Here is a 21,071-nt window from a genome sequence, read left to right as displayed (position 1 = left end):
GATCTCGTGGCAACGCTAAACCATTATCTACAAAGTGCATCATCCGAAGCAGAAGCAAATACCTGTCACGACTCATGACTGCCGGAAAAATAGACGTTGCCATCAAGGGACTGCTAGACCAATATGAAGCCAATGATGGCTTCCTTAGCAAGCCCATCAAAAAAGTTAAACCCAAGAACTTCTTCATCTCTTCAACATTTGTGGGAGTCCACCGGGTAGCTCTAGAGTGTGGCTTAAGACTGGCACTGTTGTCCCTCAAAAACTGTTCGGCATACAAATTAGTCTGCTCAACAATCTCTGCCAAAAACACATCGTCCATAAACAACTGAAAAAAATTTACAGGCAAAAAGTTCTCGGTATTCACTCTAGACCCTGGAACACCAGTAAACTCAGGAAATTCCGGCTGCACCATGCCAGGGGCAACCCAGAGGTCATCACTTTCAACGGGAAGACTTGCAGCCCCAGCCTGCAGCCCAGATGTCTCTTGCCGCACTACACCAACGGAAAGGCTTGCAGCCCCAGCCTGCAGCCCAGATGTCTCTTGCCGCACTACACCAACGGGAAGCCTTGCAGTCCCAGCCTGCAGCCCAGATGTCTCTTGCCGCACTACACCAACGGGAAGCCTTGCAGCCGCAGGCTGCAGCCCAGATGCCTCTTGCCGCACTATCGGCACATCAGTCTCCTCCTCTAACACAGGCACTTCATCCGCACTAAGAGTATCTTCATCATCCGATGACCCCATACGGAGAGAAAACTCACTGCCAGAATCTTCCCCTGCCCCCTCTCCCTCAGAAGCAGAGTCAGTCTCTGACCCAATATCAGAGGAAGACTCAAACAGCAAACCAACAACCTGCTGAGCAGTCATCCTGCGGCTAGCCATTATACCTACTAAGATGGAAGACTGCACAAACAAGTCAACAACAACCAACAATGTGCACACCAAGTAAGTAAAGAATTGTGTACCTTTATCACAAAGATCAATGTACTCAAAAACTATACAATCCAATTACAAGAGACAGCTGCACTCACCAGAAATAAACTCTGCAGTGACACAGCAAAGACCAACGATATCAAACTAGAAAGAAGAAAAAAAAACAAATTACTCACAAGACAACAAAATACACATCGAGCACCAATGCAAAAAGTTTTTGACACTCAAAAACCAAACATACTGCTATTATTACACCATTTGCAAAAAAAAAACAGGCAGAGAAATCAAACACATTTACATTGTACAAAAATAAGTCTCTTACCAAACTACACAAACAGCAGAACCACCAGCCACAAAACGGCAACGTGAAAAGAAGAAAAGCCTTCACCTAGAACAAAAAAGTAAACAAAAAAAAAACATTACAATTGGAAATCACAAAAAATATAACAATAAACATTCTAACATGCTATGTCACTACCCAAATGGTCAATCGGGTTGTGTGCCAGGTGGGGCAGAAAACAAATTGCACCCTGGAAGCGAGGGGTCACTTCTATTTTTATTTGAACTAATTCCCTGGGGTCTAGTGGGCTTTTCTGCCCCCCGTGGGAGCAGAAACGGCGAAAAAATAAAACCGATCCCCCGGGCAGAAAAGTCTTCAAAAAATTTAGGGGCCCAAGGAAGCGACCCTTGCCCAAGGGGTCGCTTCCTACAATAATATTTATATCCCTGGTGTCTAGTGGGCTTTTCTGCCCCCCCCCCCCAGGAGCAGAAATGGCAAAAAAATAACACCGATCTGCCCCCAGAGGGGGCAGAAAAGTCTTCCAAATATTTAGGGGCCCTAGGAAGCGACCCTTGCCCAAGGGGTCGCTTCCTTCATAAATACTGATATCCCTAGTGTCTAGTGGGCTTTTCTGCCCCCCCTGGGAGCAGAAACGGCGAAAAAAAAACACCGATCTGCCCCCAGAGGGGGCAGAAAAGTCTTCAAATAATAAATGGCCCCAAGGAAGCGACCCTTACCCAAGGGGTCGCTTCCTACATAAATACTAATATCCCTGGTGTCTAGTGGGCTTTTCTGCCCCCCCCTGGGAGCAGAAACGGCGAAAAAAAAACACCGATCTGCCCCCAGAGGGGGCAGAAAAGTCTTCAGATATAAATTGGCCCCAAGGAAGCGACCCTTACCCAAGGGGTCGCTTCCAACATAAATACTAATATCCCTGGTGTCTAGTGGGCTTTTCTGCCCCCCCTGGGAGCAGAAACGGCGAAAAAAAAACACCGATCTGCCCCCAGAGGGGGCAGAAAAGTCTACAGAATAATAATTGGCCCCAGGAAGCGACCCTTACCCAAGGGGTCGCTTCCAACATAAATACTAATATCCCTGGTGTCTAGTGGGCTTTTCTGCCCCCCCTGGGAGCAGAAACGGTGAAAAAAAAACACCGATCTGCCCCCAGAGGGGGCAGAAAAGTCTACAGATAATAATTGGCCCCAGGAAGCGACCCTTACCCAAGGGGTCGCTTCCAAAATAAAAAAAAACACATCCCTGGTGTCTAGTGGGGCATCCCTGCTCCACGATCGCGACGCTGTGCGCGATCGTGGAGCAGGAATGCCCTGTATTGAGACATCAGGGGAGAGGAAATACTCTTTCCTCTCCCCCGACGCCTCAATACACTCTACAAGGCCCCCGCCACCCCACCGGAGCAAACACCACTCACCTTCCTCTATGGACGCCTGGAAGCAAATGGCTTCCAGGCGTCCGAGCACTTCCTGATGACGCCAGCGCGCGCTGTGCGCGCTGACGTCACCAGGAAGCGTGGGGGGGCTCGGGGGTGGCAGCGGAAACTCTTCCGCTGCCATCCCCGTCTGTGGGGGCACGATCGGTGCCCCAGGGGGGGAGCGCCAGCGCTTCCCCCAGGGGCTGTCCTCATGACGGAGCGGTTCCGTCATGAGCACAGCCCAACTGATGCTCATGACGGAACCGCTCCGTCATGAGCATCCAAGGGGTTAAACAGAAGGGAGAAGTCACCTACTTGGTGGACCTTGGGACTCCCAGAAGCCCCCACAGGGTGCTTCATGTCAACAGGTTAAAGGCATATGTTGACAGGGCAGACATGGGCTTACTCATGGCTACAGATGAGGGGCAGGAGGAAGAGAGTGACCCTCTCCCAGACCTGCTGACTCAGAACCCTGATTTTTTTAGTTTTTTTATTATCTGTTTTTATTAATTTTGTTGTTTTATCAAACACCAATACAGACATTCGGTACAGTAGCATACGAGCTCCTTGAGTATAACAGCAGTGCATAGCGCACTTAAAAGATACATAATTAGGTCGTAGCTTGATGGACTCCGCCCAGCTGCATTGAACCCCTAATGAGGCAGAAATCTCAAAGATTGATATATGTAGTCCTGCCTTCCCCCGCGTGGGCTCATCAGGATATCCCGGTGAGTCCCGCAGCCGAATCCGCAGCCACTGTCCAGAAACAATAAGAAAACAAACAGAAAGAACCGCAACCACCTCAAAAGTAGACCAGCTCCAGTGTGCCTATCGCTATCCCTGCCCCCTGTGTAGTCCCCCTCTCCCCCGATTGCATTGAGTGACGAAACTGCAGCACACCATCACGCGTTCGGGTGCATTGTCCCCTCTCGCCCAGTGCGGGTGCGTGTTGTGTGTGGAACCCTACGGGGTCACTCCGGCGGATCTTCCGCTGCCCGGCCGGGCGTCGCCTCCCCCCCCTGCTCACCCCTCCCATCCCCCACCTCAGCATGTCTGAGCGCCTGAAGCATCTCCTCCCATTGCGCGGCTATGGGCGTCTTCCTCAACCCTAGTGTCTCCTCCCGCCAATATAGCAGTCCCCTCCGCTCCGGCCCATGCAGCGAGTGAGCGCCCCCACGCCCGCGGGTGGGGCTGGTCCTGTGCCTTCCACCGCCTGGTTATGAGGCGCTTTGCAACCGCGAGCCCTAAATCCAGGAACCGAGACGTCACCTTAGTCGTGCTCGTCCTACGAAAGTGATGCAGTAGGTAGACCACCCAGTCGAAGGATATATCCCTTCCCGTGATAGTGTGCAGGGAGTCGTGAACTGCGCGCCAGTAGGAGTGTAATTTGCAGCAGCCCCATAGCATATGTATGATGTCGGCCCCCGGTGTAGCGCATCTAGGACACTGTGCGTTTGCGTGACAGTAGTAACTGTTAAGAACCGCGGGAGTGAGATATGCCCTATGGACAACAAATAATTGTATCTGTCTGAGGCGCATGTTTCTAGGGATGCGCACCGGACTTTTCAGTATGTGTTCCCAATCTTTATCCGTCAACTGCCTCCCCAGGTCCGCATCCCATTTGTGCCTAAGCGGTTCTAGGGAAATCGCCGTGTGCGTCCGCAACGATGTCGCGAACCACCTAATCAGGTGGCAGCCCCTGCCCAAGATGTGCAAGTACTGTATAGTGAGGTGCTGGCCATGCTCCACGGCCATATCTCCCCACCGAGCACCCAAAGTCCGTACTAAGGAGTGATAGGTCAGGAACTGTCCGGGCGGTAGGCCCCCTTCCTCCACCAGCAAGTCGCATGAGAGGAGCTCTCCGTCTCGATACAGATCTCCTAGGGTCTGGATGTCCGCCTCTCGCCACTGTGTAAGCGCAAGGGCGGTAAGCGGTCCCACTCCACTGGGGGTACCTTCCAATGGCAGCGCTGGCGCGTACGGGAGTACGTGCCGAGTAAGGAATAGGCTTCTGCGGAAACAGCGATACGCCACCGCAAGGAGGAGCGGGGCTGGGGTTGCACTTCTGGAGGCCGGGTGGAAGAGCACCAACAGCTGCTCAAGTGTATACGGTGGGCCCATGGACGCAGTGTCCTCGCGACCCCTATCCGCCAACCAGCGCGCTATCCACTGCAGTTGGGCCGCTAGGTAGTAATGCTCGAAGCAGGGTGCCGCCAACCCTCCCTGATCCGTCGGGAGGTAGAGTTTCCTGAGGGACATCCTGTGTCGGCTATTTCCCCAGATGAAGTCCCTAAGGGTTTGCGACAGCTTGGCGAAGAAGGCCGCCGGGATGTAAAAAGGCAGGTTAGCGAAATAGTACAGGAGCCGCCGGAGGACCACCATTTTGGACAGCGCCACTCTGCCCGTGACCGTGAGCGGAAGCGTGTTCCAGAAGCGCACTTGGGATTTAATGGCCGTGAAGGCCCTGCCCAGGTTACCGTCAATTAGGTCTGCCGGCTGACGGTATATGCGGAGTCCCAGGTATCGGAAGGTGTCACCCCTCCACTGTACTCTGGTGCCGTTTAAGACATAGCCAGGGTCTTGCCGCCCCTCGCCGAACGCGTAAAGGTAGGATTTGCTGGCGTTCACCCGGAGCCCCGAAAGGGCGGCAAAATCTCGCAGGACGTGGGCCAGCTGAGGTGGAATGTCGTCAACGTCCCGTACATACACCAACAGATCGTCTGCGTAAAGCGACACCTGATGTACAGTGTCCCCTAGTGGTATGCCAGCCGCCGTCCGCTCTCGTATAGCCGCTGCCAGGGGCTTCATCGCCAGAGCGTTAAGGAGCGCCAGCGGGCGGTAGGAGCCCAGGTCTGTGGGGTCCCGGTCCGGCTTGGACAGGGACGCCAAGTAGGCCTCACTCATCGAGGGAGGTAGTGCGCCTGCCTCAACCGCCGCGGAGGTGCGGCATCAGATGCTCACGGTAGGCTTTATAAAACTCCGTAGGCAACCCATCGGGGCCCGGAGTTTTCCCAGACGCCATTGAGGAGATGGCGTCTCCTATCTCTTCCAGTGTAAGAGGACAGTTGAGAGCCTCCATATGCTCAGCAGTGACCGTAGGCAGTCGCGCCTGCCCTATAAACCGCTCGAGATCCTCCCCCGAGCAGTGTCCTCGCGCACGGTACAGTTGTGCATAATGGTCTGTCATGACCCTATGAATGTCCCGATGGGTGCACATGAGTTCTCCCCCTGACGTACGTATCGCCGCGATGGGGGCGCGGGTCATCTCCTGCTTCAAAAGCCAGGCAAGCAGTCGACCTGCCCTGTCGGCCGATGCATGTGTGCGGGCCGTGTGTGCCGCATAGTTCAGACACCTCAGGCGTTCCAGGAGCTCAGCATGTTCGGCGCGCAGGTCCGGCCAACTGTTGTGCTCGTGCACCGCCCCCCTCTCCCTCCCGCTCGTGCTGAAGCAGCCGGGATTCAAGACGGGTGAGCGACTCCGCTATCTGCCTCCGCATATTCCATGTGCTCCCCAAGCAATGACCGCGAATCACTACTTTGAGCGCATCCCATTCCACCCGTGCGTTGCTCGCTGTGCCCTCATTGAGCTCATAATAGGAGAGGAGCGCGTTTTCCACCGACGAGCGGAAGTCCGGGTCTTCCAGTGCCGTGGGCTGGAGTCGCCACGTGGGTATGGGAGGACGACCCGCCTCCCAGCTAAGTCGGAGCCTCAGGGGGTTATGGTCAGCGTGCGTGCGCCCCAGATACTCTACGCTCTCCACCAGTGGCAGCAGCGCCGGGGATCCTACCATCCTATCCAACCGCACATGTAGATCATGCGTAGAGGAATAATAAGAGTAGATTCGATCCGTGGGGCACGGAGTACGCCAAATATCCCGCACCCCCCACTGTGAAAGCCAGTCGACCAACGCACGGGCCATGGAGGCAGCGGCCGTCGCGCGGAGCGGAGGGAACGACCTATCCAGGTGAACATCTAAGACAGAGTTAAAGTCCCCTCCAAGCAGCCAGGGGATACCGGCGTACGGTGCTACCGCCAGCGACAGACGCGCGAGGAAGGGTATCTGGTCAACGTTCGGGGCATAGATCGAAGCCAGTAATACAGCCTGGCCGTTCAGCATTCCCCGTACTAATGTGTACCTACCCTCAGTGTCCACAGACACGTCCTCGCTAACAAATGGGACGCCCGCTCTGACCCACACGAGGGTGCCCCTGGCCTGTGCTGAGTACACCGTGCCATACACCTGGCCTATCCAGCGCCGTCGCAACTTCTCTAACTCGGACTGCGTCATGTGCGTCTCCTGTAATAGTGCGATGCCGGCTGAGTGTCGCTGCAAGTAGTCGAAAATGGAGTACCTCCGCGTGGGAGTATGCATACCCCGTATGTTCCACGTAATAATGTTAACCCGTGTCATGGCGCAGCTGTGTTATTTCGGGGGGGACCGGGCGCGGGGCAAGTGGCAGCCAGTGAGCGCTGCAGTGAAGGAAGGAAGCTGTGATCTGAGGTAACAATAGTAACATAACAATAACAAGTGTGTAACGGCTGGGGCGAAGCGCACAAGTGTGTCCGTCCAAACTTACGTGACCCTACGCGGGTGAAAACTAGGTCAGGGTGTGACCTGGGGGTAGTGACGTGCGGAGGAATGTTCGCCACCGGTGTCCCCGTGTGTCATCTAAGTGTGGTGTGCCTCTACGAAGTGCTACCCAGCGATGAGCGGTGCGACTAGTGAGGCGCAGGCAAGTGCCCCCCGGGAGCCACCCATATCTACTGTTTCCCTCAGGGGAGACCCATCCTAAACGACTAGCCGTGACCTCAACAGATCCCCCTCCCAGGTCGGGAGGACCACCAGACTAGTTCCAGGGCCCAGGCTCACCCTCCGCCTCCCCAGGGACATAAGTCAACGTCATGGTACTTGCACCAGCGGTAGTCGTCAGGCCATCTCTCAGTCCAGGATACCATCTGCAGTCTGTGGGGTAACCACCCGCCCACCGAAGGCCTCGGAGAGGGATGTCGTCGGAGACGTTGACCCGCTCACCAGCACCTCAAGTCGCCCCTCCTGGTCCGATGAGTCCATCTGGCTCGGGCTGGCCAGTGTCGTGACCGCCTGCAGCACATTCCGACGCTCTTGTCGCATTTTCTCCGGCGTTGGAGCTACTGACCGCGCCGGCATCTCTCGCGCTGCTCTACGCTGCTGATGACGTCTGCCACCTCTGCTGGGGCGGGCTCCGTCGCCCGGGTCTGCCGGCCTCTGCCCAGTCCATAGTCCCTTCTCCTCTAGCCAGGACCAGACCTCCGCCGGGGAGTCAAAGTAGTTAGTCTTTCCTTTATCGACCACACGCAACCTAGCAGGGAACAGCAGCGAGTACGGCAGCGCCAGCTCACGAAGCTGGCGTTTCACTGCCATGTAATTATTTCTGCGGCGCTGCACCAGCGTGGTGTAGTCCGGGAAAAGCATCACTTGACTGCCGCTCACCGAAAGACCATTCATGTTACGGGTCTCTCTGAGGATGGCGTCCCTGTCTCTATAGTTCAGCAGCTTGAACAGGAATGGGCACGGCCGGGTGCCCGGCGGCGGTCTCTGAGCAGGCACACGATGAGCTCTTTCCACCGCGAAGTGAGTCGACAGCTTCCCAGGCGGCATGACTGCCCGCAGCCAGTCTTCCACATATTGTTCCGGGTTTCGCCCTTCTTCGCCCTCCGGCAGGCCCACGGCGCAGACATTATTGCGGCGGGAGCGCCCTTCAGCATCCTCCGCCCTGTCTTCTATGGCGTGAATACGATCCAGCATGTCTTGTAGGGCAGCTGCGTGGCTGCGAGCGACCGGCTGCATCTCCGACAACGTCTGCCCCTGGGTGGCAACCGTGTCCGCCAACCTGCGGTGATCTGCATGAAGGAGTGTGAAGTCCGAGGTGACTTTATCTATGCGGCTCTCCAGTGACGTCCTAGTTTGCTCCAGGGTGGTCCCTATTTTCTCCACTGCGGCCAGCACGGAGTCCATCTTGGCCGCCAGCGCCGCGGTCGACGACGGACCCTCCTCCATCCCCTCGTGAGGGCGGGCACGGTCAGGAGTCGGTGCCCGTTGTGGGCCTTGCTGCAGCTTGGCGCGCATGCGGCCCATCACTAGTTGCTGCGCCGTGGGCATCCGTCACCGATCGCCCAAAGACCGGCTGCACCCGCGACGTCCTCTTGCCAACCGCCTCAGGACAGCCGCCGCTAGACCGCAGCCGGCACCCGTCCGGTCAGCGCCCCCAGGGAAGGCCCACCCGGGCTATCGCACAGGGTCTGCCACACTCGTCCAGCCGCAGGTAGAGGTTGTCAGCGAAGTCCGCAACGGCGGCCAGCAGTCGGCCCGTCCTCTCATGTGCCCCCCGGCACCGCTTCTACGGTAAGGGACCATGGTCCAATCCCTCTGGCCCAGTGGGAGCCAAGCGAGGCAGCGCGTCTCAGCACGCAGAGGGCAGCCACCTCCCGGGGCGGCCTGCAGCGGCCGGGCAGTGTCGCCTCAGGCAGGGACACTGACGCGCCCCCACAGGGCGGATCTCCAAGCGTACCCTCGCCCTCCGCCGATTTCAACTCACTGCCGGCGCCGGTCTCCCATCTTCGCGCCGCAGCGCAGCCAACAGTTCCTTTCACAGACCAAGCGGTGCCCAAGGTAGGCGCGGCGCGGGTGGGCTCCTTTCACGCTCGCCCGACAGTGCCAAATGCCCCGCCAGGGTGGGCAGGGACAGCCGCGGGAAGTAGGCCGCCCCGCTCCCTCCACGCAAAGATCTCGCAGCTCTCCCAGACTCACCGGCTGAGCCGTCACCAATGGGGGCCGTGGTGGTGTACTCCGGATTGGCTCCACAAGAGCAGTGCCACTGTCTGCGGCCCTGTGGGCAGGGACCGGCCACGGGCTCCCGCAGCCGTCTTCACCCGCCTAGCAGCAGCTCGCCGGGCGGTCCGTATGAGCAAGAGTCCCAATGCGGCGTATGGGGTCTGGGCAGGGCAAGATCCTCAGCAGGGCCTCAGGGCGCACCTACGTGTGCACAGGATGAGCCTGGAGTCATTCGGGTGTCCGCAAACGGCGCCTTTGAAGTTTCCCAGGCTGCGGCGCCTTGCGGTGCATGTTTTCCACGGGTAGGGCACAGCGCGGCCACCGCCACTTGGGTCCTGCGTCTCCTCGCTACTCCCAGCGCCAGGCCGGTGTGACCGGTCTCCGGCAGTCCGCCAGCGTGAGAAGGCCTGCTACCCCAGTGGGCTTTGATCGCCGATCCCGCCTCCGGTCTCAGTACCTGGGTACGCCGCCTTCTGGGCCCGGTCTTCACGCCCCCCAGTACCAGGGCGCTCCCAGCAGCGGCGGCTCGTCTCAGGGCGCCTCCCGGCGTCTCCAGCACCACAGTATCAGCGCGTCCGCTGCTTCCTCCACCACAGCCTCGCCGCAGCCTCCGCAGCCGGGGGAAGGTCGCCCCCACGGGCCGCTCGCCCGCACCCAACGGCTGCCGCCACTCCGCGGCTGTCTCCGGCCAGCGCTCCGCGGGAGAGCCTCGCGGCCCTCGCGGCCCACCGCCACTCGCCGGCCTCCAACGCGGGTGTCTCCGATGCTCCGCAGCCCGTTGTTCGGTACCACAGCTCTCCGGGACTCCGCCGGCACCTCCTCCGCCGCACATCACCCTGCCGCCGGTTTCAGTGGCGAGGACGGCACCGCAGGATCGCCGACTACATGATAAGTTGGGGAAAAGGTAGCGGAGCTCTACAGAGTTGCGTCCGCCATTGTGGCTCGCTAGCCACGCCCCGACTCAGAACCCTGATGATGGTTCAGTTGATGGTGTGGTCTTTTCTGACAGCCTCACTGACCATCAGCAACAGGACTGCAGACAAGTTCTGCAGGCCTACAGACATATGTTCTCTCTGACCCCAAGTCAGACAAACTGGTGCACCCATGAGGTGGACACTGGTGACAGTCTGCCTGTGAAGAGTAAAATCTACAGGCAACCTGACCATGTCAGGGACTGCATAAAGATTGAGGTACAAAAGATGTTGGAGCTGGGAGCCATTGAACCTTCAGAGAGCCCTTGGGCTAGTCCTGTAGTTCTTGTGCCAAAACCTCACACCCAAGATGGTAAGAGAGAGATGAGGCTTTGCATGGATTACAGAGGTCTCAATGCTGTCACTAGGACAGATGCCCACCCAATACCTAGGGTAGATGAGCTCATTGACAGATTGGCAGCTGCCAAGTTTTTGAGTACATTTGACCTGACAGCAGGCTACTGGCAAATCAGACTAGCTGAGAATGCAAAGGCCAAAACTGCTTTCTCAACCCCAGGAGGACATTATCAATTTGTGGTAATGCCCTTTGGCTTGAAGAATGCAACTGCCACTTTCCAAAGGTTGGTGAATCAAGTCCTTACAGGTCTGGATGACTACTGTGCAGCTTATCTTGACGATATTGCTGTCTTTTGCTCCACCTGGGAGGATCACCTGGTCCACCTGAGGAATGTTTTAGAGGCCCTGCAAAAGGCAGGCCTCACTATCAAGGCCACTAAGTGCCAGATAGGGCAGAGCAAGGTTGTGTACCTGGGCCACCTAGTAGGTGGGGGTCAGGTTCAACCACTTTAGAGCAAGATCCAGACCATAAAGAACTGGACTCCTCCAATTACCCAGACTCAGGTCAGAGCTTTCTTGGGCCTGACTGGGTACTACAGAAAGCGATGAGCGGTGCGACTAGTGAGGCGCAGGCAAGTGCCCCCCGGGAGCCACCCATATCTACTGTTTCCCTCAGGGGAGACCCATCCTAAACGACTAGCCGTGACCTCAACAGATCCCCCTCCCAGGTCGGGAGGACCACCAGACTAGTTCCAGGGCCCAGGCTCACCCTCCGCCTCCCCAGGGACATAAGTCAACGTCATGGTACTTGCACCAGCGGTAGTCGTCAGGCCATCTCTCAGTCCAGGATACCATCTGCAGTCTGTGGGGTAACCACCCGCCCACCGAAGGCCTCGGAGAGGGATGTCGTCGGAGACGTTGACCCGCTCACCAGCACCTCAAGTCGCCCCTCCTGGTCCGATGAGTCCATCTGGCTCGGGCTGGCCAGTGTCGTGACCGCCTGCAGCACATTCCGACGCTCTTGTCGCATTTTCTCCGGCGTTGGAGCTACTGACCGCGCCGGCATCTCTCGCGCTGCTCTACGCTGCTGATGACGTCTGCCACCTCTGCTGGGGCGGGCTCCGTCGCCCGGGTCTGCCGGCCTCTGCCCAGTCCATAGTCCCTTCTCCTCTAGCCAGGACCAGACCTCCGCCGGGGAGTCAAAGTAGTTAGTCTTTCCTTTATCGACCACACGCAACCTAGCAGGGAACAGCAGCGAGTACGGCAGCGCCAGCTCACGAAGCTGGCGTTTCACTGCCATGTAATTATTTCTGCGGCGCTGCACCAGCGTGGTGTAGTCCGGGAAAAGCATCACTTGACTGCCGCTCACCGAAAGACCATTCATGTTACGGGTCTCTCTGAGGATGGCGTCCCTGTCTCTATAGTTCAGCAGCTTGAACAGGAATGGGCACGGCCGGGTGCCCGGCGGCGGTCTCTGAGCAGGCACACGATGAGCTCTTTCCACCGCGAAGTGAGTCGACAGCTTCCCAGGCGGCATGACTGCCCGCAGCCAGTCTTCCACATATTGTTCCGGGTTTCGCCCTTCTTCGCCCTCCGGCAGGCCCACGGCGCAGACATTATTGCGGCGGGAGCGCCCTTCAGCATCCTCCGCCCTGTCTTCTATGGCGTGAATACGATCCAGCATGTCTTGTAGGGCAGCTGCGTGGCTGCGAGCGACCGGCTGCATCTCCGACAACGTCTGCCCCTGGGTGGCAACCGTGTCCGCCAACCTGCGGTGATCTGCATGAAGGAGTGTGAAGTCCGAGGTGACTTTATCTATGCGGCTCTCCAGTGACGTCCTAGTTTGCTCCAGGGTGGTCCCTATTTTCTCCACTGCGGCCAGCACGGAGTCCATCTTGGCCGCCAGCGCCGCGGTCGACGACGGACCCTCCTCCATCCCCTCGTGAGGGCGGGCACGGTCAGGAGTCGGTGCCCGTTGTGGGCCTTGCTGCAGCTTGGCGCGCATGCGGCCCATCACTAGTTGCTGCGCCGTGGGCATCCGTCACCGATCGCCCAAAGACCGGCTGCACCCGCGACGTCCTCTTGCCAACCGCCTCAGGACAGCCGCCGCTAGACCGCAGCCGGCACCCGTCCGGTCAGCGCCCCCAGGGAAGGCCCACCCGGGCTATCGCACAGGGTCTGCCACACTCGTCCAGCCGCAGGTAGAGGTTGTCAGCGAAGTCCGCAACGGCGGCCAGCAGTCGGCCCGTCCTCTCATGTGCCCCCCGGCACCGCTTCTACGGTAAGGGACCATGGTCCAATCCCTCTGGCCCAGTGGGAGCCAAGCGAGGCAGCGCATCTCAGCACGCAGAGGGCAGCCACCTCCCGGGGCGGCCTGCAGCGGCCGGGCAGTGTCGCCTCAGGCAGGGACACTGACGCGCCCCCACAGGGCGGATCTCCAAGCGTACCCTCGCCCTCCGCCGATTTCAACTCACTGCCGGCGCCGGTCTCCCATCTTCGCGCCGCAGCGCAGCCAACAGTTCCTTTCACAGACCAAGCGGTGCCCAAGGTAGGTGCGGCGCGGGTGGGCTCCTTTCACGCTCGCCCGACAGTGCCAAATGCCCCGCCAGGGTGGGCAGGGACAGCCGCGGGAAGTAGGCCGCCCCGCTCCCTCCACGCAAAGATCTCGCAGCTCTCCCAGACTCACCGGCTGAGCCGTCACCAATGGGGGCCGTGGTGGTGTACTCCGGATTGGCTCCACAAGAGCAGTGCCACTGTCTGCGGCCCTGTGGGCAGGGACCGGCCACGGGCTCCCGCAGCCGTCTTCACCCGCCTAGCAGCAGCTCGCCGGGCGGTCCGTATGAGCAAGAGTCCCAATGCGGCGTATGGGGTCTGGGCAGGGCAAGATCCTCAGCAGGGCCTCAGGGCGCACCTACGTGTGCACAGGATGAGCCTGGAGTCATTCGGGTGTCCGCAAACGGCGCCTTTGAAGTTTCCCAGGCTGCGGCGCCTTGCGGTGCATGTTTTCCACGGGTAGGGCACAGCGCGGCCACCGCCACTTGGGTCCTGCGTCTCCTCGCTACTCCCAGCGCCAGGCCGGTGTGACCGGTCTCCGGCAGTCCGCCAGCGTGAGAAGGCCTGCTACCCCAGTGGGCTTTGATCGCCGATCCCGCCTCCGGTCTCAGTACCTGGGTACGCCGCCTTCTGGGCCCGGTCTTCACGCCCCCCAGTACCAGGGCGCTCCCAGCAGCGGCGGCTCGTCTCAGGGCGCCTCCCGGCGTCTCCAGCACCACAGTATCAGCGCGTCCGCTGCTTCCTCCACCACAGCCTCGCCGCAGCCTCCGCAGCCGGGGGAAGGTCGCCCCCACGGGCCGCTCGCCCGCACCCAACGGCTGCCGCCACTCCGCGGCTGTCTCCGGCCAGCGCTCCGCGGGAGAGCCTCGCGGCCCTCGCGGCCCACCGCCACTCGCCGGCCTCCAACGCGGGTGTCTCCGATGCTCCGCAGCCCGTTGTTCGGTACCACAGCTCTCCGGGACTCCGCCGGCACCTCCTCCGCCGCACATCACCCTGCCGCCGGTTTCAGTGGCGAGGACGGCACCGCAGGATCGCCGACTACATGATAAGTTGGGGAAAAGGTAGCGGAGCTCTACAGAGTTGCGTCCGCCATTGTGGCTCGCTAGCCACGCCCCGACTCAGAACCCTGATGATGGTTCAGTTGATGGTGTGGTCTTTTCTGACAGCCTCACTGACCATCAGCAACAGGACTGCAGACAAGTTCTGCAGGCCTACAGACATATGTTCTCTCTGACCCCAAGTCAGACAAACTGGTGCACCCATGAGGTGGACACTGGTGACAGTCTGCCTGTGAAGAGTAAAATCTACAGGCAACCTGACCATGTCAGGGACTGCATAAAGATTGAGGTACAAAAGATGTTGGAGCTGGGAGCCATTGAACCTTCAGAGAGCCCTTGGGCTAGTCCTGTAGTTCTTGTGCCAAAACCTCACACCCAAGATGGTAAGAGAGAGATGAGGCTTTGCATGGATTACAGAGGTCTCAATGCTGTCACTAGGACAGATGCCCACCCAATACCTAGGGTAGATGAGCTCATTGACAGATTGGCAGCTGCCAAGTTTTTGAGTACATTTGACCTGACAGCAGGCTACTGGCAAATCAGACTAGCTGAGAATGCAAAGGCCAAAACTGCTTTCTCAACCCCAGGAGGACATTATCAATTTGTGGTAATGCCCTTTGGCTTGAAGAATGCAACTGCCACTTTCCAAAGGTTGGTGAATCAAGTCCTTACAGGTCTGGATGACTACTGTGCAGCTTATCTTGACGATATTGCTGTCTTTTGCTCCACCTGGGAGGATCACCTGGTCCACCTGAGGAATGTTTTAGAGGCCCTGCAAAAGGCAGGCCTCACTATCAAGGCCACTAAGTGCCAGATAGGGCAGAGCAAGGTTGTGTACCTGGGCCACCTAGTAGGTGGGGGTCAGGTTCAACCACTTTAGAGCAAGATCCAGACCATAAAGAACTGGACTCCTCCAATTACCCAGACTCAGGTCAGAGCTTTCTTGGGCCTGACTGGGTACTACAGAAAGTTTGTTAAGAACTATGGGTCCATTGTGACACTACTTAATGACTTGACCTCTAAGAAGATGCCAAAGAAAGTTCAGTGGACAGTAAGCTGTCAGAAGGCAGTTGATGACCTGAAGCAGGCCATGTGCACTGCACCTATTCTGAAAAGTCCAGACTGCTCCAAAGAGTTCATTGTCCAGACAGATGCTTCTGAGTTGGGTGTGGGAGCTGTTCTTTCACAACTGAATATAGATGGTCAAGACCAGCCCATTGCTTTTATTAGTAGAAGGCTGACCCCTAGAGAGAAACGTTGGTCAGCTATTGAGAGGGAGGCCTTTGCTGTGGTTTGGGCCCTGAAGAAGCTGAGGCCATACCTGTTTGGCACTCACTTCAAGATTCAGACAGACCATAAGCCCATCTTGTGGCTAAATCAGATGAAGGGTGAACATTCCAAACTTCTTAGGTGGTCCATTTCCCTACAGGGGATGGACTTCACAGTGGAACATAGACCTGGGACTGACCATGCCAATGCAGATGGACTCTCCAGATATTTCCACTTAGAACATGAAGACTCAACTGGTCAAGGCTCCTAAGTTGGGGGGGGGGGGGTTGTGTAGGAGAGTAGGATCTGCTTTCTATGTTAAACCCCCACTTTTTGCTTTTGGTTCACTGGTTTTCGACTTAGATGTGGCTGTGGGCCTGCTAATCAGACCCACAGCCCAGCTGTTCTCTCTCTAAATTCATACTATGTACTTTAGGTACATAACCCAATTGGTAAGGATCACCTTCTAGGGCCCTGTACAGTGTACCTTAGGTACCCAGGGCATAGGTGTACCCTATGCCTACCAGGGGCTGCAGCATGTATTATGCCACCCCTGGCTGGCCTTCCATTATGACACAACTGGCTGATCACTCAGCCGGGGCAAGGTTGTGTAATCACCCCTTGCTTAGGTGTAGTATTCCTATACCTACCTTATATATAGACACATGGGTAACCTATCAGTCACTCCTATGGCAGGCCTTAACAATCCTGAAGGCAGAGTGCTTGGTAACATGTGAGATGGTGCTTTAGCATGAGCTGAGCCTATCTGCAGCTTTCGGAACCATGTACTTATAGCTGTTCTATGATATCGCCTACCATATACTCTTAAAGTGCCTTATAATCCTTGCGGTTATGGTAACTATGGTTTGGCTTTATCGAAACATGTCGTGTAAGGTGTCTAACAATTTGGAATACTACCCCCACCCCATTTCTGGCGGTGAGGATAGTATTCCTCCCTTCTAGAGGGAGAAGACATGTTGAAGACCTACTACCCGGTTAAAGTTAACCAGAGCCCCAGCATCACAAAATGGATGCTGCTGCCACAGACACGAGTCTGACCTCCTGCTGCTGGGAGTCCTTCCAGCGAGGGAGGCTTGGACAATAGGTTTCCTGCCTTGGGAGGTGCTAGCACCACCCTAGACAGGCCTTAGTGTATTGGGGCAGGGAGGGATGAATGAAACGAGACACTGCCTGGGGCACACAAGGTTTCCCATGTATAGTCCAGTTCAAACCGGTGCTGGGGCACTCCAGCCCCAGTCCTGGCGCAAAACTGGACAAAGGGAAGGGGGTGTAACCACCCCCCTCCCTGGTCCCACCCATAGGAGGGACCTAGCAGGTAACCCAGCCCCCCAGATTAGTATAAGAGTGGGAGCTGAGTCCCTAGGACTTTGGATTAAACTGATAACTGAAACTTGAACAGAAACTCTGGACCTTCAACATTCGACTACGGAAGAAGACTGAAGAATCTCCCTTGTAGCCAAGGAGTGGCCACCCTGTGCAAACAGGCACCATCCAGCGACCTGCCGTTTGCTTTGCTCAACGTTCTACGAGGAACCGACTGCAGAGCCCGACCAGCGCCTTGACTTCCAGACTTCTCCGACCCTGATCCACATCCACAGCAAAGCTGAGATCCGTGGAGGCGACGAGAGACGTGGACCGGCTACCTGGGAAAATTGGCTACTTGCTTCCAGCGCAGCTTCTGAGACATCCTCGAAGTTGTGCTCTGGGGATTGAGAAGCCCCAACCCGAGCACCATCTGCACCGAAGATCAGCCCTCCACACTCCACGAGTTCTGCGTGGGGCCCTTCTGCATTTTCCTGCTTGACGCGTCTGTCCGGTTGCTTGCCCGTTGGCTAGTGACCTCTGCGACGACGAACCTGTGACTTTCCACCACTGGATTGGCTCCTCCAGACTGGCCCTTGCTTCCCTGTGAAAGAGAAGCACCTCAGGCCTTCCTGGTCTGCAACAGAAGCGAATCCTTCATTCTGCGTGGGTTGCGCTTGCCAAGGCTTGTTGGATCCAAACTTGACATCGACGCTGCCGACAGCAAGAGCCCTCGTGGGACAGCTCGCCTCCTGGTTCTGGTCGTCCTCGACGCCTCCTGGTACCCGTGGCTGCTGCGACAAGCTTCACCACTTCACCTGCATCTTCACGACATCGCCTGGTTCCTTCCTGGTTCCTTCCCGGCTCCTGGCTGGTGACCTAGACTCTGTCCCCTCTGCTTGCAGGTATCCTCCTCCTTGATTTCCTCCTTGGAATCCACCGGACACTCTTCACTGACTGCCTGTCAGCATCTTTTCTTCAGGCATCCATAGGAGTCGACGACGAAACCCGACGCAAGTTCACACCTATGCACCCGCAGCCCGTGGGCTAGGTAACTTGAGTACTCCGGTGCTCACAAGGGTATTGACTATCCTAGTGTCTAGTTTCCAAGTCTCTAACGCCTAGTTCCTTCCGAAGTGTCCTAAAACTCTTAATTTCTAAATACTACTATTTCTATCGACTTTAACGCATTACGCGTGAGTGTTTCCACTCTGCACCTGAATCCCGTGGGCCTCCCACTGCCTAGCAACTGATAGGATAGTGTAGCCCCAGCGATTCCCTAGGCCTAGGCCTAACCTGTGTTCGTGACCGTGGTTTTTATACCACTTACTTAGTATATGGTTTGCGTGGCCCCTAGGGCCTAACTGTATTACTTACCTGTGTGACTTATGTATGCTTAAATAAGACTGTGTTGTACTTACCTCGAATCTCATAAAGAGTGCTGAGGGTATTTTGACTAGAATAAATACATTCTATTTTTATAATATATCTGTTGTGGTGTTCTTTCATTTGGTATTCAAGGGGTTGCAAATGGTATAACAGCTGGCTTCACATGCCATACAGAGTTTAGCCTAAGACTGCTCTTGTCCATGCTACCACTAGGATAGCTGGTCTATAAGGTTGACTTTACAACCAATCACCATAAGGGTTGTTTGGACTGATACAAGGTGTACACTAGAACTAGTGACATCATATATCAGGCCAACTTCTCACACCCATGGTAACTGAGGCTGGGATAACCTCCTTCTGCCTGGATCCTGAGTAAAAGGCCCCTCCGGTTAGTCAATCTACTTAGTCTAAAACATCTAACCACTTGAACACGGACACACTATAAGGCCCATCAGACCAAAGCAGGCCATAGGCGTGTACACTTTAGTGTATTTGCTGATGTGACGAGGGAAGGGTAAGAGCAGCCCAACCTGAGCAAGGTGTCCGCTTATAAAAATGCCCCAAAGGAAGAAGACTAATACTAGTTTGACCTGCTTGTGTGTGCACCACACCAAATAACAATTTTTGAGTCAAGGTGAGATCTGCAAAATTGATGATAACACAATTTGTGAAATATTTTACATTTCTCTTTTTAGTTGTATTAATGTGTAAAAAGAATAAATATAATTTGGGGATAATGGTTTGGAGCTTTCTAAAACGTGGATATTGTAATTTAAATGTAATGCTAATTATTTTAATGGTATGCAAATTAATAATGTAGAAATTCTAAATTCATTTTGCTACATTATTAGTTTTTCTTAAAACATATTTCATAATGATTTTGAAAGCATTGATAAATTATATTAAATTAAAAAATATTTTATTGCAATAGAAATTTTAATCTAAAATCTCTTTTATTTTTTTAAATTTAAAAATATTGGTATGGAGTTTTTTAAATGTTGAAAATTATAATGTAATTGTTAATAAATTGCTGAAAAAAAGAATTTTTACATTTATTTAATTAAAAAAATGCTGTATAATTTAATTATGAAAATAGAATAAATATGTATTGTTAATGGTGTATAAATTGAGATTTTGTTGTATATTTATATGTTATAGGTTTATATATTTAAACATTTGTGACATTTTTATTATTTTTATTATTGGAATAAATTCTGTTATTGGGAATACATATTGTAAAATGTATTCATTTGAATGTGATCAAATGCATTTTTATATACAATTTTGACTTTAGTTCAATATTTTTTTTTTATGTTATGATTTGTAATTTTGGGTTATGAATGTTTATGTTATGTTTCAAAGTTTAGGTATATTCATAAACATTAATAAAAATATATTAATTATTAACAGCGGTTGACATACTATTGCATATGTTAAAGTTTAATTTTAAATACATAGTGCCTGATTTCGAGTCTGGCAGCCTTTGACCGCCAGATTCGCAGTGGTGGAGCAGTGGCGGTCTGCCCTATTCCAAGTAGGCTTTCAGGACCAGCCATCGCTGCGCCAGGAAACCAGTTCCCTGGTGGTGGCGCAGCACAGAGGCCTATATGATATGCAAGGCTAGACCGCCGTGGTCCGCCTAGTATAGTATGAGTTTCTCCTAAGCCAGCTATTTCATGGCGGGATCACCGCCTTTAAAAGGCTGGCGGAGGGGGAACAAAGCCCTAGCCGCTATGGGCATGCATTCACGGGGACAGAACATGTGCCCGCCTGTTTGCATGAACCCCAAGTTCCAGGGCGGCATGGACTCCACAGTCCATGCCGTTCTGGAACTTCTATGCGTTTCCATTGTGGTGTCTGTTTTTGGGCACCGCAGAGGGAACGGCAAAAGAAAAGACAGGAAAAGTCCGCCAGACATGAGTTCAACTCATAATCTGGCGGGCAGCTTTAGCGGTGCTGAGCTGGCGCAGAGCCGGTGCAGCACCGCCAAAGTTGTAATCGTCTCATAGTTTTGTGTTTGGGTTATTGTGCATTTTAATAAATTTGTATTTTATTATATACATCAAAATGTATGTGTGAGTATAGTGTATTGATTGTGTATATACATTTTTTACTTAGTATTGTTGGTGTTTAGGAAGATCATTTAAAAAGTAGTTATATTTGTAATGAATAACATTATCATTTAAATATTGTCATAGAATTAAGATATGTAATTCATTTTTCAATGATTATTTTTTTCAAAGTTTTTTTAATGTTTTTACATTTTTAAACATGTACATTTCTAGTTTAAACAACATAGGTATATTGACAAATAAAAAAATCATTACATGTACATCATATTTAAATAGTATATCATGCTGTACTTTTTCCAGGTTTTTGTCTATTGTTTAATCTTTTTTAAAATGTATTACATTTTTCATAGTCTCGTTCATACACATATTCATAACATAATGTTAACATACATTTTTATAGTATATATTAACTAATTGCATATTTTTATACCAATATTTAATTTATGCTTTAAATTTTGTTTTACATTTTTCACAACGTTTTTTGACATGCTTTACAGGTTTCATAATTGTTTTACATTTTCTAAAACATTTATTCAACATGGTTAACTTACTTTCCCATTCATTTCTAAGGGCATTTCATACAGTGGCCATTTATTGTAATGCTACCTTCTATTTTGTAGTCTATTTGCCTTATTTGTGGGGTTTTTTCTAGGATCCAGGTGGCATAAGGTGCTGCTGTTCGTTGAA

The sequence above is a fragment of the Triturus cristatus genome, chromosome 12 (assembly GCF_964204655.1).
Source record: "Triturus cristatus chromosome 12, aTriCri1.1, whole genome shotgun sequence".
In the NCBI taxonomy this organism is placed as follows: Eukaryota; Metazoa; Chordata; class Amphibia; order Caudata; family Salamandridae; genus Triturus; species Triturus cristatus.
Note: the sequence above shows the minus strand (reverse complement) of the source record.